Here is a 14467-nt window from a genome sequence, read left to right on the forward strand (position 1 = left end):
GAAACAATTTTCAGGCCTTCTTCAGTTGTAAGAACCAAATTAGAGACACAGAGACAGAAGATAGAAAATGCCTGTTCTCTCCATAGCTGGTTAGGGAATCTGTATCCTGACTGGAGTGAGGCCATCCTTCCTACTCCACATCACAGTGAGAATTCATAGGTTGCCTCTCAGTTGAGTTTGAGTGTAATGTTCTGTTTCTGCGGTGCAGAAACATTAGCACAGAAACTAATGTAGAAACTGGTTGTAGGCAGTAAGCTCTTTACATATTATTTAGACATAAACTTGAAAATTGGTGAACAATCGGACGACAGTGCTACAGTGATAAACGTGAAAATATCTCCACTGGGTTGGTTTCTGTTAACACACAATATATGTGAAAACATCACCAAAGATAGTTCTAATTTTTATGTTTTTTTTTAATTTATTATTTTTTTAGTAGTGAATCACTGTGAGGGTACAGTTACAGATTTACATATTTTCGTGCTTGTGTTTCAGTCGTACAATGATCGAGTACTTATCCCTCCACCAGTGCCTATTCTCCATCACAGATGACCCCAGTGTCCCTCATACACCCCCCACTCCTTCCCGCCCACCCCATCCCACCTCTGTGGCAGGGCATTCCCTTTTGTTCTCTCTCTCTTTTTGGGTGTTGTAGTTTGCAATAGAGGTATTGAGTGCCCATCATGTTTCAATCTATAGTCTACTTTTAGCATACATCTCCCATCCCAAGCAGGTCCTCCAACCACACTTTAATTGGTGTTCTCTTCTCTATCTCAGCTGCCTTTTCTTCAGCATGGAAGCCAGCTTCCAAGCCATGGAGCAAACCTCATGGTACTGATTTCTATTATTCTTGGGTGTTAATCTCCCATTCTGTTATTTTATATTCCACAGATGAGTGCAATCTTTCTACATCTGTCCCTCTTTCTCACTTATTTCACTCAGCATGATACTTTCCATGTGATCCATTTATACGCAAAATTCAGGAATACATCTTTTCTAATAGCTGCATAGTATTCCACTGTGTACATGTACCAAAGTTTCTTTAAACAGTCACCTGTTCTCAGGCACTAGATTTTTTTTCCATATTCTGGCTATTGCAAACAGTGCTTCAATGAACATACAAGTGCAGATATCATTTAGATGATACTAAGCTTTCTGCAGCTCATCTTCAAGGTCACTGATTCTGTTTTTGGCTGTAGCCATTCTATTGTTGAGGGTACCTACTGAGTTTTTTATTTCATCTACTGATTCCTTTATTCGTGTCACTTCTGTTTATAGCTTTGAAATGTCTGCTCTCATTTCTTTATGTATTTTCTTGGTGGACCGTTCCACTGTTTCTTTCATGTCCTCCATTAATTTATTGGATGTCTGTTCCATGGTTACTTTGAGTTTGCTGAACATCTTCAATATTTCCTCTCTATCTAAGAGATCACCTTTTGGGGTAACCTTTCTTTGGGCTTCTGGAATCTTTTCTTCACCCTCTTCTCATGGTGGGGATTTTTGTTGTTTCGTCATATTGTCATGGAACTGTAAATGTGGAACCTTTCAGTTTTCTATCCCTATTCCCTCTTGCTGCAAGAGGGGGTTCTGGATGAGCTAAGTCAATGAAGGTAGCCTTTTTCCCTTTCTAGAATGCTTCCTTACTGTCAGGTGCTTCTTCCGGTATATGTGGGGCCTCTAGTGAAGACTTGAGGCTAAGCCCTCTTTATAAAGGGCTTGTGAAACTTCTTGTGTTCAGTGACAGTTTTTGTGAAATTAGAATTTCACAAAATTGGACTATTGGCATATAGTGATTGAGATGGCCAGGACGGTCTTCAAATAGATAGGTTTTAGAGATTGTGACCTAAGTCCTTAGAGCAGGGAAAGGGGAAAATAACTTAGTCCTCACAATAGTCATGCTCCTTATGTTGAGGCAACGCCCCCTGACGTAGAGGCCACATCCCTAGCAACCCGGTTGGGAAGTGGGGGTGCTAGGGCAGTGCACATGGCGGCATGGTGCTTGAAACCAGGGTCCTGGGAGGCTGCTGGGGCATTGTTCAGGCCTGGAAGGAGAGTTTCTTTGGGCCAGGCGGGGCTGTGAGGGTCCCACGCACCTTTCTAGGAAGGCATGCAGGCATGCCTGGGGTCCTAAAAAGGGTCCTGGGGGGCTACCGGGGAGCTGCACCAAATAGTTCTAATTTTTAAAAATTCTGAGTTTACAGACAAAAATTATGCTATCAAAGAATTAAAAAATGTATACCCACCACTAAAGGCAGATGTTTAAAAAGTATTTAAGTATTTAAAAAAACAGGCAGGAATAGCTGAATATGAAAATAAAACAAGTAGACATAATTTAGGGTGGGGAAAAGGCTTATCAGAAATACTGAAGAAATTATGAGATTTTTAAACATTAGGTATGACTGGATTCATAGTACAATGGTAAGGCATTTGCCTTATACACAGCCATTCTGAGTTCAGTACGCTATACCTCATGGTCTCCCAAGACCACCAGAAGTGATCCCTTAGCACAACCAGAAACACTACTGCCTGTGTCCCCAAAACAAAAATTATAATATTTTTTGGAAAATATTGGAGAAATCTTTCATTCACAGAATGAAGTTTTTACTTAAAAAATAGAATGTATAAGGGAAAATAAGAGAACTTTAAAGAAAGATTTAAAATATAATCAGAGGCTCAGGGACAAAAAAATTTGGACTATGAAGTGAAAACAAGGTTAGAATATTCCACTGCCACTAACTAGCCATGTGATATTGGGCATGTCAGTCACTGTGTTAGGATTTTAGTTTTTTCATTAAAACATAGAGATTTAAAGTTGATGTGGAGAGTTAACACAGCAGGCAGGGCATTTGCCTTGCACGTGACCAACCTGGGTTCAATTCCTCCAGACCTCTCTCTGAGAGCCCGGCAAGCTACTGAGAGTGTCCTGCCCACATGGTAGAGCCTGGCAAGCTATCCATGGCATATTCGATATGCCAAAAACAGTAACAACAAGTCTCACAATGAGAGATGTTACTGGTGCCCGCTTGAGCAAATCAATGAACAACGGGATGACAGTGCTACAGCACAAATTTTCAACCCAAGTATTTGACTGATGTAGAAGGTAATACAAGAAAGGTAGACAGCTTTCTTAAGAAAGGCTGATAGTCAGTCTTGTTTTCATATTTTTATTTATGCACAGTGGTTTACTATTATTCTTAATATAGTTGTTTTGGGCATTCAATATTCCAACACCAATCCCACCACCAGTGTGACCTTTCCTCCATCTTGTCTCTCATTTCCCACCTCCTGACCCCAACCTGCTCCCTTAGCAGGCACAAAATAAATTAATCTATATTTGCTTGTTATAACAAAATGTCTGGTGGAGTTATTAAAAAAATCAGGAAGATTTATGAAAATTATTATATTTCATAATGGGGTTGTTAAGCTATTGTCTGAGGTTTTACTAAGTTGTTACCAGTTGAGACTTAGGTATTGCTCTTTGTTTATTGAGTTTAGTTGATTAATTATGTTAATTTCCCATCTAATTTGATGTGCTCATACTAGGCAGTGTTGTGGATTTTGGAGGTGTCATGTGACTGCAAATGTGGCTGCGTGCTTCAGAAAGTCCAGAATCTGTAGATTTGGACCTATTAGTTTTAAATGCTTGGCTGTCTTACAGCTATGAACCTGAGCCATTATTTACCTAATGGCAGCTGTAGGATGCAGGTATATCTCCCGGGGGTTCCATCTGTACAAGGGGTGAGAAGATGTGTCCCCGCATGCGCACGCTGCGAAAAGTCCAGAGTTTTCAGGACCCAAGCTGGTGTAGCTGGAATTTTCATGAGCTTGGCATCTCTGTAGAAATTAGTCTTAAGGCAGTGAAGTGGGGACATTTTCATGACGGTAGCTGTGACGTGTGGGTGAAGTTGCTGGGGGTTTGGCTAAGCAGAAACTCAGCCCACCTGGGCACCACAATTTTCAGTCTAAAGACTTGTGTACCCATGAGTTTTATTGGTTTGATCTGCATTTCTTTCAAGATTGTTTGTAAAGCTGTGAACTAGGTCCTTGTTTACAGCATGGCAGCTGTTGGATGTCTGTTTCTTATTTTTAAATACCATTATTTTCTTAATATATTCAAAGAAATTTTAGGTTGAAATAAAGAACAACCATATGGAATTGATAGCCTTCTTGTGTTTTGTTTTGTTTTGTTTTGAAAACTTACCTTTTACTTATTTGAGTCTCACAAAACTTCCCATGAGTTTTGGATATATTAAGTTCAGTTATTCTTCAATGTCATAAGTAATGAAAAAATTCAGTGTTAAGCAACAGAGGGCAGATATATGTGTATGTCTTATCTGCTCTATTGTACTTCAATTTCAGCTTCAGTGATTAAAGCAGGAATTTTTTAATTTTAAATTTTAATAAGACATTGTGATTTACAAAATTAAACATAGAGTTTGAGTTATACGATGTTCCAATCAGTACCACCACTAGTGTCAATTTACCTCTACCTATGTTTTCAGGTCCCTCCCAAGTTTGCTTAATAGGCATATCTTTATGTTTGTAGTCATTGTATTTAGAACTTATGCTTTCAGTAAAAGGCAGAAGTGGAGCAATAAGCCACGCACTAAGCTTTTGGATTCCAACCCCTAAGTAATTGACTACACAATTGTACTCTCATAAAGATGATCTTGTTATGCTTGACTTTTGCATGTCAATTGAAATCTATACTTTTCTTATTCTTATCTTCATTTATGCTTGGAAAAACTCCCCAAGATCTTTACTTTAAGACAAAGGAACTTGAAAGGGGAACAACTGAGATTACATTCAAACAACTTTTGATCAAGTAAATGTTTGAAATGAAGGAGAATATACTATGGATGACTCAGAGGATTTCCATGACATATGCAAGTATTAGTCCTATTCTTTAAGATAATTAAAAACTAGGCTTTTATGCCTCCTGCTACAGCTTCGTGTCCACCTAGTCATTTGCTCAGGTTTGGGATTTGAAATTAAAAATAACATTTCTTTTTTTTTTTAGTTTTTCTTAAATTAATTTATTCTTTTATTGAATCACCATGTGGAAAGTTACAAAGCTTTCAGGTTTAAGTCTCAGTAATATGATGCTCGAACACCCATCCCTTCACCAGTGCACATATTCCACCACCAAGAATCACAGTATACCTCCCCCCCACCTCCCCAGCCCCCACCCGGCCTGTGTAGCTGATAACTTTCACTTTACTTTGATTACATTCAATATTTCAAAAAAAACTCACTATTATTGTTTGGATTTTCTCCCCCCTAAAGTCGGACCTGCTGAAAAGGAAACATTTGATAATTTGTTTTTCATTGCTAAGAATGAAGAGATAAGAGGTCGAGTAGTGGCACTAGCGGCTGCACGGTTAAAAATAACATTTCTGACTTCCGGATCCGCCCTGTGCCGGCCGACATTTAAGCACAGAGCCATGTGGGGACGCTCCGTTCCGGCCCCGCGCGAGATCGACCCTGGAGGCAACTGAACCACTTTGGACACGAGCGGCGCCCCCAAGATGCCTCCAAACTGTGTGCTCAGAGCTTCTGGCCCAGGCGCTGCCAGCGAGTGATGCAATTACCAAAAGAATTTTCCCTGGACTTCATATAGAAATCCAAAACTGCGCGGCTGCAGCCGCGCGACCTAATATTTCTTGATTGTCAGCAACATGTAAATGTTCCTTTTTGGCAGGGCTTACCGTGGGGGGAAACTCCAAACAATAGTACTGAGTTTTTTGTTGAAGGGTAAAAGATTGTAGCAATAGAATTTTAGGCAGAATTTTCCCTGGATTTTATATAGAAACCCAAAACCGCGCGGCCTCGGCAGCCTAATGTCATCTAATCATCAGCAATATGAAATGGTTCCTTTGTAATGGGTTGGACTTTGGGGGGACCATAATAGGGTTAAAGTTTGTAGCGATGTGTAATTTCTGGCTGTACTTTCCCTGGACTTTATACAGAAATTCAAAGCCGCGAGGCGGCTGCCATGGCCGCGCAACCTATTGTCATTTAATCATCACCAATATGAAATGGTTCCTTTTTAGCGGGTCGGACTTTGGTGGGAAATACTAACAAGAATAGTAAGTCTTTTGCTGAAATATTGAAGGCTACCAAAGTGGTAGCCATCTTTATAGACTGAACTAAGCCATATCCCCACGCCGGCTGAGAAGAAATATCCTTCTTTCTCGGGAAAAAAAGCGGCGTGGCGTCAACCATAGTGTGATGTCCATTAAGCTGACACGGACCTGGTGGCGTGGGAATGGGATACAAGGGAATAAATTATTATGTACTTGGAACAGCGGGACGCTGGTGGAATCTCGAGCCGGGGCCGATACCAGCGTATTACTTTTGGTTCCAGAAACTGCTTGCAGACATTCTACCAGACTATCAACTAAGCCAGAGCCCCACGCCGGCTGATGACGAGAAATAACCATCTCTTTTGGTTTGTTTTCCCTTTGTCAGGCAGCATGGTGATTACTAAACAGGCGTGATCTCAGTGGTGCGGGACGAGGGGGGGAAAAAATAGAAAAGTTATGTAACAAACAGCGGGACTTAATATCTCTACATTCTCAGCAATGGAGAGCCATCAAATGCTTCCTTGACAGTGGGACTGTCTTTTCTTTTTGGGGGGGAAACCCTAGCAACAATAGTGAGTTATGTGTTGAAACATGGACTGTAACCAAGATAAAGCGTAAATGAAGTGAAACTTATCACTTACAAGGGCGGGGACTGGGGGGGCAGGAGGGGGCAGGAGATATAATGGGGTGGTTGGTGATGGAATATGGGCACGGGTGAAGGGAAGGGTGTTTGAGTATTGTATAACTGACATAATCCTGAGAACTATGTAACCCTCCACATGGTGATTCAATAAAATTTAAATTAAAAAAATAAAAATAAAAAAAAATAACATTTCTTACCTGAGGTTCATAGGCTGTGCCTGGGCAGGAGTCTATCCAGTCCAGTCTGAACTACTGGGTCACAGTGGGTGGGAAGGGGGAAGTTAGCTTTTCAGAGAACCTACCACGTAGGAACAGCCAAGTTAGTCCACCCAGATGCATACCTCAGAACTCTCTCGACAGCTAAGTTCAGAGCCCATCCCAAAAGAGGGTGACATTCATGTTTTTATGTGCAGTTCTGATCTATTTTCCCCAGGATAGAAACACAGCGAGAGAACTTGCTTTTCGTTGTGATTTGAGTACATCGATACCTTGCATACAGGGAAGCCTGACAAATAATTATTGGCTTGGGTTTTCTCTCTTGGCAGGGGCTGAGGGAATGGGCGTGGGCCTTATATGCAGATGTCTTCAGCTCCAGTGAGCACAGGAGATAAGGCAATTGCTTTGCATGCATCTGAGGCCGTAGTTCTAATCCCCAGCACTACATAGGGTCTCAACCCAGCCAAGAACAAGCCCTGAGCACAACCAGGCATGACTTTCCACCCCCACCATCACCCCCCCAAAAAAACTCAAGAGTGGGAAGCTTTCTGATTCTGACACATGCACAGCATAGCTTGGCAGGTGCAGGAAAGTTGGTACAGCCAAACCCTGGACCTTCCTCTGGGAGGGAGGCACAGATCTTCCTGAGGAGGAGGGGTGGCTGCCCACGTGTAGGGAAACAGTGGATATTGCCGCTTCTTGGAAATGGATGAGTCAGAATGTGACCAAGAAATTAGAAAACATACCCACTTGAGAGCTGAGAGCGAGACAAACGGGAAGGAGCAGAGGCACATCGGTGTCATGGAGCCAGATGTTTCCTCAAAAATGACTCAGCAGGTAAATGCCTTGCATGTGACTGATTCGATAGATCTCAGGAACTCCTTACGGCCCCCCAAGCACTGCCACAGCACTGCCATGCAATGCTGTGTATGGCCCCAAAAAGGAACCTGCTGGGCTTGGGTGAAGTGGTTGCTTGAGTGCAGTGCCTGGGGTTGGTCCCAGACTCTGGGCTGGGAGCAGCAGGGGTTCCATGGTCCCAGCTGTACATATACACTAGATAAGAAAGTTGGCTGGTATCTTGGGAATTGTGACCCTAGAATCCCTCTCCTACCACATCCATCTGCCATTCAACCAAGTCCCTGGCTCATCAAGCAACCAGGAGGGTGGCTCCACTCATGCCATCCAGGCCGCCTGTGCTCATGACGTGCTTGTCAAGCACACAGCTGAAGCAAAATCCAACAACTAGTATCTGGCAAAGGTCCTTTCTGCTTGGAAGGACTGTGCTAATACCTGCTTATACGCTTAGAGCTATCTGGGCTTTAGAAATGTTTTCAGGGGTAAGAGTGGTTGACTACATATCCAACAAGAGCTTAATGCTCAGGACAGGGTTTAGGAATGAGGCTTTTTTGCTGCCACGGATCATTATGGTATCACTTTCTGGGGGCCATACAGTATAAGCAGCTGGACCACAGGCACCTGGGTCTTGCCCCATCATAGACCAGAGTCGTACCCCATGATTTTGCAGACAGGGTTACCCCCCTACTCCTCTATTAGGAAGTTAAACACAACATGCTCTCCTCAGTTAACTAGCATCCCAGTGGTTTGAAGGGTCTAATTCCATTATTTCCCTTATACTTACTAAAAATACTTAATAAAAAGACAAAGTCTGGAATTGGATTTTCCCCCAACCTACAGACTTGACCATATTCGCTAACTTGGATTATCTCTGGCCTCTGACCTGTGCATCTTACACCAGCTTTTTCCTTCACTGTTTTTCAGTGACACAAGGACACTTGTGTTCGACTCCCTGGGCTGTTTGTCATCTAAAGGGCTCCAAAGATTATTTCTGGAGGTCTCCCTAGGGTGGACATGTTACCTTTCCTATTTTACTGAGTTTTAGGTGCAGATTAAATGGTGTATTGGGTAGTTTCCTTATAGCTCTTACAATAAGCTAATTTTTTTAACTGTTTGAGTCTCAAATAAGCAGGAACTTGTAGCAATGTGGAATCCCTGTTGCACTGGTTTGCCAGTGAGATTTTAAGTATTCCCGTAAAAGCAATCCTTTTGTGTTGCTCTCAACGTCTTAATTATTAGGTCTGTTCCCCAAACACCACTGCGGGTCATCTCCAGCCTACAAACCAAAGAAAAAATGAAAAAATCAAAACAAGTGCTTACCTTGTGTGCAGCCAACCTTGGCTCCATCCCTGGCACCCCATATGGTCCTCCAAGCATTACCAGGAGAGATCCCTGAGCACAGATCCAGGAGTAAGCTCTGAGCACTTCTAGGTGTATCCCCTTTGCCCCGCTTTCCCCCCTAAATTAATGCCATTATATCTGAGCGGGGGCTGGAACGATAGCACGGCAGTAGGGTGTTTGCCTTGCAGTCGGCCGACCCAGGTTGAATTCTTCCGGCCCTTTTGGAGAGCCTGGCAAGCTACCAAGAGTATCTTGCCTGCACGGCAAAGCCTGACAAGCTATCCATGGCATACTCGATATGCCAAAAACAGTAACAAGTCATGTCACAATGGAGATGTTACTGGCGCCCACTTGAGCAAATCGATGAGCAACGGGATGACAGTGACAGTGACAGACTTTTAGGAGATGGGCACTCATAGCTAGGCAGGTAAGATGTTCAACTTCTTTTCTTGAAAGATCTATCTAGATATATTAGGCAGGAGGAAGTATCTCCTCCAAATTAATTTATGAGAATGTTTTACAGGAGACTTAGTAAACAGGGTAAGGCAACTGCTTTGCTTGTAGCTCACATGGGTTCCATCCCAAGCACCTCGTATGTTCTCTCAAGCAACCCCAAGACTGATCTCTGAGCACAGAGTCACAATAGTACCGGAGCACATCCTGTGGCTCAACCCCCCTTCAAACAACAAACAAACAAACAAAATCCCACAGGAATGCTCTGCAAACTCTTAAGCTGAAACCTAGATTATATTTTGCACCAGTATCATACACATATAACAAATAAGTCTATTGTGTTTCTCATGGTCTGAATTTTTTATTTGTTTTATTTTTCCAGCTTAAAATACAAACTATCAATTTTTTTTTACCAAATTTACTAACAAGCTAATAAATTAAATACTAGTTGGGGCCAGAGCAATAGTATAGCAGGGAACATAATTTGAACACTGCTGGCTATGGGTCCCAAACCAAAAGTAAACAAAATAAAATAATACAACAAAAGTGAAAATACTAGATGGCAAAAATCTACATACTAAGGTTTTGAAGTTAAAAGATAACCAGTAAATTTATATCACTCTAACAATGAAGTGTGAATCTAATTTATTGTTGAAGAAAGCCCTATCCTGGCTCTTCTTACCTACCATAGAAAAAATAAATAAATCCGTGCATACAAAAATAAAACTTTGATTTAGAAGGGGTGCAGAGTGGTAGAAAAAGGTAAAAGGAGAGAGAGAATGATTTTTATAAATAATTAAATGCTTTGGAAAAATAATCACATTGATAAACTCTATTCATCCATACATCAGACTTTCATGAGATTTACTAATCTGTAAAATGGAGCACATCACTGTTAGAAATATGTGAATTATTCAAAAGCCATTCCTCATCCAAAACATTGCACTAAATTTTAATATTTTTTGTTTTTATTTATGATATCACAAGAGAGTCTAAAAGAATGCATTGTAAAAATAATCATAAGAAGAAGCAAATAAAATAGATCTCTAGTTCTTGGTTTGGAGCTGTTCTGGGACCTGATTATATTTCTGCACTTCTATTTTATTGAGACTTCTCTGATTCAATTGAGCACTAATGTTCTCTGTCCAGTTTACAAGTATAGAATCCCAGGTTTCATAAGCATAGTAAACAAACCCACGAGGATTGTCAAGGAATGGCTAAGAGGAATCTGACAATGGGAGAATTTTTCTCTGATCCTCCAGCATGTTTTGTGTTTGCAAAACATAAAGAGGGAGAAAATGAGTTGTAGCACCTAACTTTGCCCAGTTAATTGCTAATTTTCTTTTTGGATTAAAGAAACATGCTAGAATGCTAAAAGAATCACTGGAAGAACCAGATGCATTTGTTTCCTGACTCTGAAAAGTCATAATTTCCTGGCTTTTATAGATAAAACAGAATATGCAAACATTGCCTAAACATATTGATCCATTCACCAAAGTTTCATGAGTTTTAATAATCTGTAAAATGGAACACATCACTGTTAGAAATATGTGAATCATTCAAAAGCCATTTCTAGTCCAAAGCTTTGCACTAAATTTTGATATTTATTGTTTTTATTTATGATATCATGAAAGCCCGCAGAGTCTCTTGCCCCCGCAACTGGATGTCCTCAACTGGGGTCCCTCGGAGGTGAGCGAGTTGAGTTTCCTTCCCCAGCCCCAGCAGAGCCCCAGCAGTCGATGACCTCTGTAACGCAGCCACAGCCATGCTCAAGGCCACTCTCCACACGCTTGGATGAGCCTCAGGCATGAAGGAAAAGGCAGAGGAACCCAGGTGTGCAGGACTCGGGACTGAGATCTCCAAGCCTGTTTGGATCGGGACTGGGCCTCCTCCATTCAGAATCCCCTTTTTCCAGTAGCTAGGCAGTCACACTAACAAACTTTCCCTGGTGCCATGTAATCCCATCAATGGCCAAGGTCTAGATACTATAAAACAAAGCTCCTGGACCTCTTGTTGTCTACTTCTCCCTCTGGAAGAACCCAGCAAGCTACCGAGAGTATTCTGCCTGCACATCAGAGCTTGGAAAGCTCCCCGTGGTGTATTTGATATGCCAAAAACAATACAATAATGGGTCTCATTCCCCTGACCCTGAAAGAGCTTCCAATGCGGCACCATTGGGAAAGATGAGTAAAGAGAGGCTGCTAAAATCTCAGGGCTAGGACTAATGTAGATGTTACTGGTGCCCACTCAAGAAAATCAATGAACAATGGTATGACAGTGATACAGTGATACAGTGATCATGAAAGCCTAATAAGATTCATTAGAAAAATAATCATAAAAATTTCTGATATGGTTAAGCTCTAAACTCTAAATTTGTTGTGGGACGAATTTCCTCTTATTTTTTCTTTTTGTATTCCTTTATACTCTATACCAGAAATAAGACATAGTCCATGTTCAGTGACTCTTTTAAATTGCAGAACTAACAGGTGACCTCTCCTATTAAATGAGTATGAGACTAATCTTGAATGATAGAGGACATTTAAGGTGTCACTATCACTAACTTTGGTTTCGTCACTGCCATTCACCATCCAAAGCAAATGATCTCTTGCACATATAGAAGAAAAGTAGAGCAAGTTGGTAAAATTAAGAGCTGAAATAATGAAATATTGTTCTCCATATAAAACTTATGGGATATTTTTTAGGTATTTCTAGCTGTCTTCATATTGCTAATAGGCTTTCATACTTAGTCAGAGAAAACAAAAAATATATATGCAGTTGCTATCATAAATTTGAATAATTTCTCAAAATTGAATCCTGTATTAATTGAAAATATCAGAGATGAATAAATTAAACATGGACATTTCATATTCTAATTCTAGACTTTTATATATGGTATTTGAGTGTGACTTACTATTCCAGCCATTCAATATTTTAAGGGCTCATTCTTCCCACACACAGTGTAATTGGGAGTAAATAAAATTATAATAATGAGCAATTATATTTCATAGAAGTAAATATTGTGAGCATTTTCTATTCCACATGCTCTTCCTAGACGTTGACTAAATTTACACTTCAGTGAGTGAAGAGGAAAGGGGAATGGGTGTCTATACATTATTACTTTAAATCTCAGCAAACTCTAGCAAGTTACCTCTAACAATAAAATGTAGATGTGATACTACATGACATAAATTTATATAAGGATATAACTTCATCTGATACTCTCTCAGGAACTGAGGTATAAATAATGACTACTTGGAGGAATTCAAGTGTACTAGAACTAAGAACCTCAGACAATGTATCAATGATACAACATAAAAAAATGAGTCTTCTGCTCAATCAAGCCTTATCTTTTTTCAACTGAACTGCATCCTATGCCAATTCCTAGTTCATACTATCAGGAAAATATAAAACAATTATTTTAAACAATTATGTTAAAGTTTTAACATTATTTTTACCTAGTCAGATAGCTCTAACAAGGAGAAAAAGGAGACTCTGTACTAATGAAGATAATGCTAGAGATTGGGGAGGGTGGTCAGTATTAATTTATTATAACTACTACAATCTCTTATCTCAAAAATTATAAAAACTAGGATGTAAACTCAATAAGGTCATAAATAGTGTCTGTCTTATTCATTGTCTAATATATGAGGCATAATGCAACAAATATAAAAACTTCATCATTGCTAATGGGTTAGATGTTATAACAAAAAATAACTATACATAAAGATATAAAAGAATATACCAAGGAACTTCAATGAGCTTGGGAAATTGGGACAGCTTTCTGAAACAATATTACATGGGCCTATAGGAATAACATGTTAAATATGAATAAAACATATGACACATGAATAAATATAAAATAAGGTCAATATGGATGGAATGTAGACATTAAAGTTAAAGTTCTTAGGTATAGGAAACTGAGCTGTATTCTAAGGCTAATAAGAAACCATTCATGCAATTTAATCAGGAGGATTTTATGAAAAGAACTTGTGGTAAAATTTATTTTGACTCAACTGTGAAAGCATGGATGGATTCATATATTATTTTAGCAGTCCAGATGAGAAAGTTTAGATCAAAAAATTTTAGTAAGATAGAAAATATGTGATTTCAAATAACTTGTGAAATTAAATCTATTAAATTGTATCTTTTTTGAAGGGGTCAGTAGAGTGAGGTATCAAGAGCAGATCCAAATTTTAAGAAACTTATGACAACTTTTGTTCATATATTGAGCATGGCACTGTTGAGAGAAAATATGACTTAAGGGTTAAAATAACAATTTTGCTCTTTAAAATATGAGAGTAGAGATTCCCTGTATGTAAGTGGATAAAGACGAAATATAAAAGAGATAATGGAGCAAAGTATACAATTTACCACTTATACAAGCAAGTATGACAATTAAAGTTATGTTTTATAAAAGTAACTCATTTGAAGAAAATATAGTTTAAGCTAATACTTTGAAATTTATAAAGGATGAGCCTACATAAGTGTGTGAAAAATACATGATCAAGAGATATGATAAATTTAAGAAATTTGAGTGTCAGATGTGCCTCCACATCTCAGAAAAGGAAAGCCTATAAAATAAAGTACTAGAGGATAATCAGGTAGAGTCAGATGAGAAGTAGTCTAAGCCTATTCAATTTTATAGTGATTTGAAGTATATTGTTTTCTGTTAGTTGTTGATTTTGAAAAACACCTGAACATGTTCAAGACTTATTCCTGACTTTGTGCTCATGGATATTCATATGTAATATTGGGATTAAGCCAGATTGAGCCATATCCAAAGCAAGTATCTTAACTTTTGGACTATTTCTCCAACACTAATATTTTATTTTATCTATATTATTGTGTTGTTATAGATATTATTATAGGATTAT

Source organism: Sorex araneus, chromosome 6 (genome assembly GCF_027595985.1).
Source record: "Sorex araneus isolate mSorAra2 chromosome 6, mSorAra2.pri, whole genome shotgun sequence".
Classification (NCBI taxonomy): Eukaryota; Metazoa; Chordata; class Mammalia; order Eulipotyphla; family Soricidae; genus Sorex; species Sorex araneus.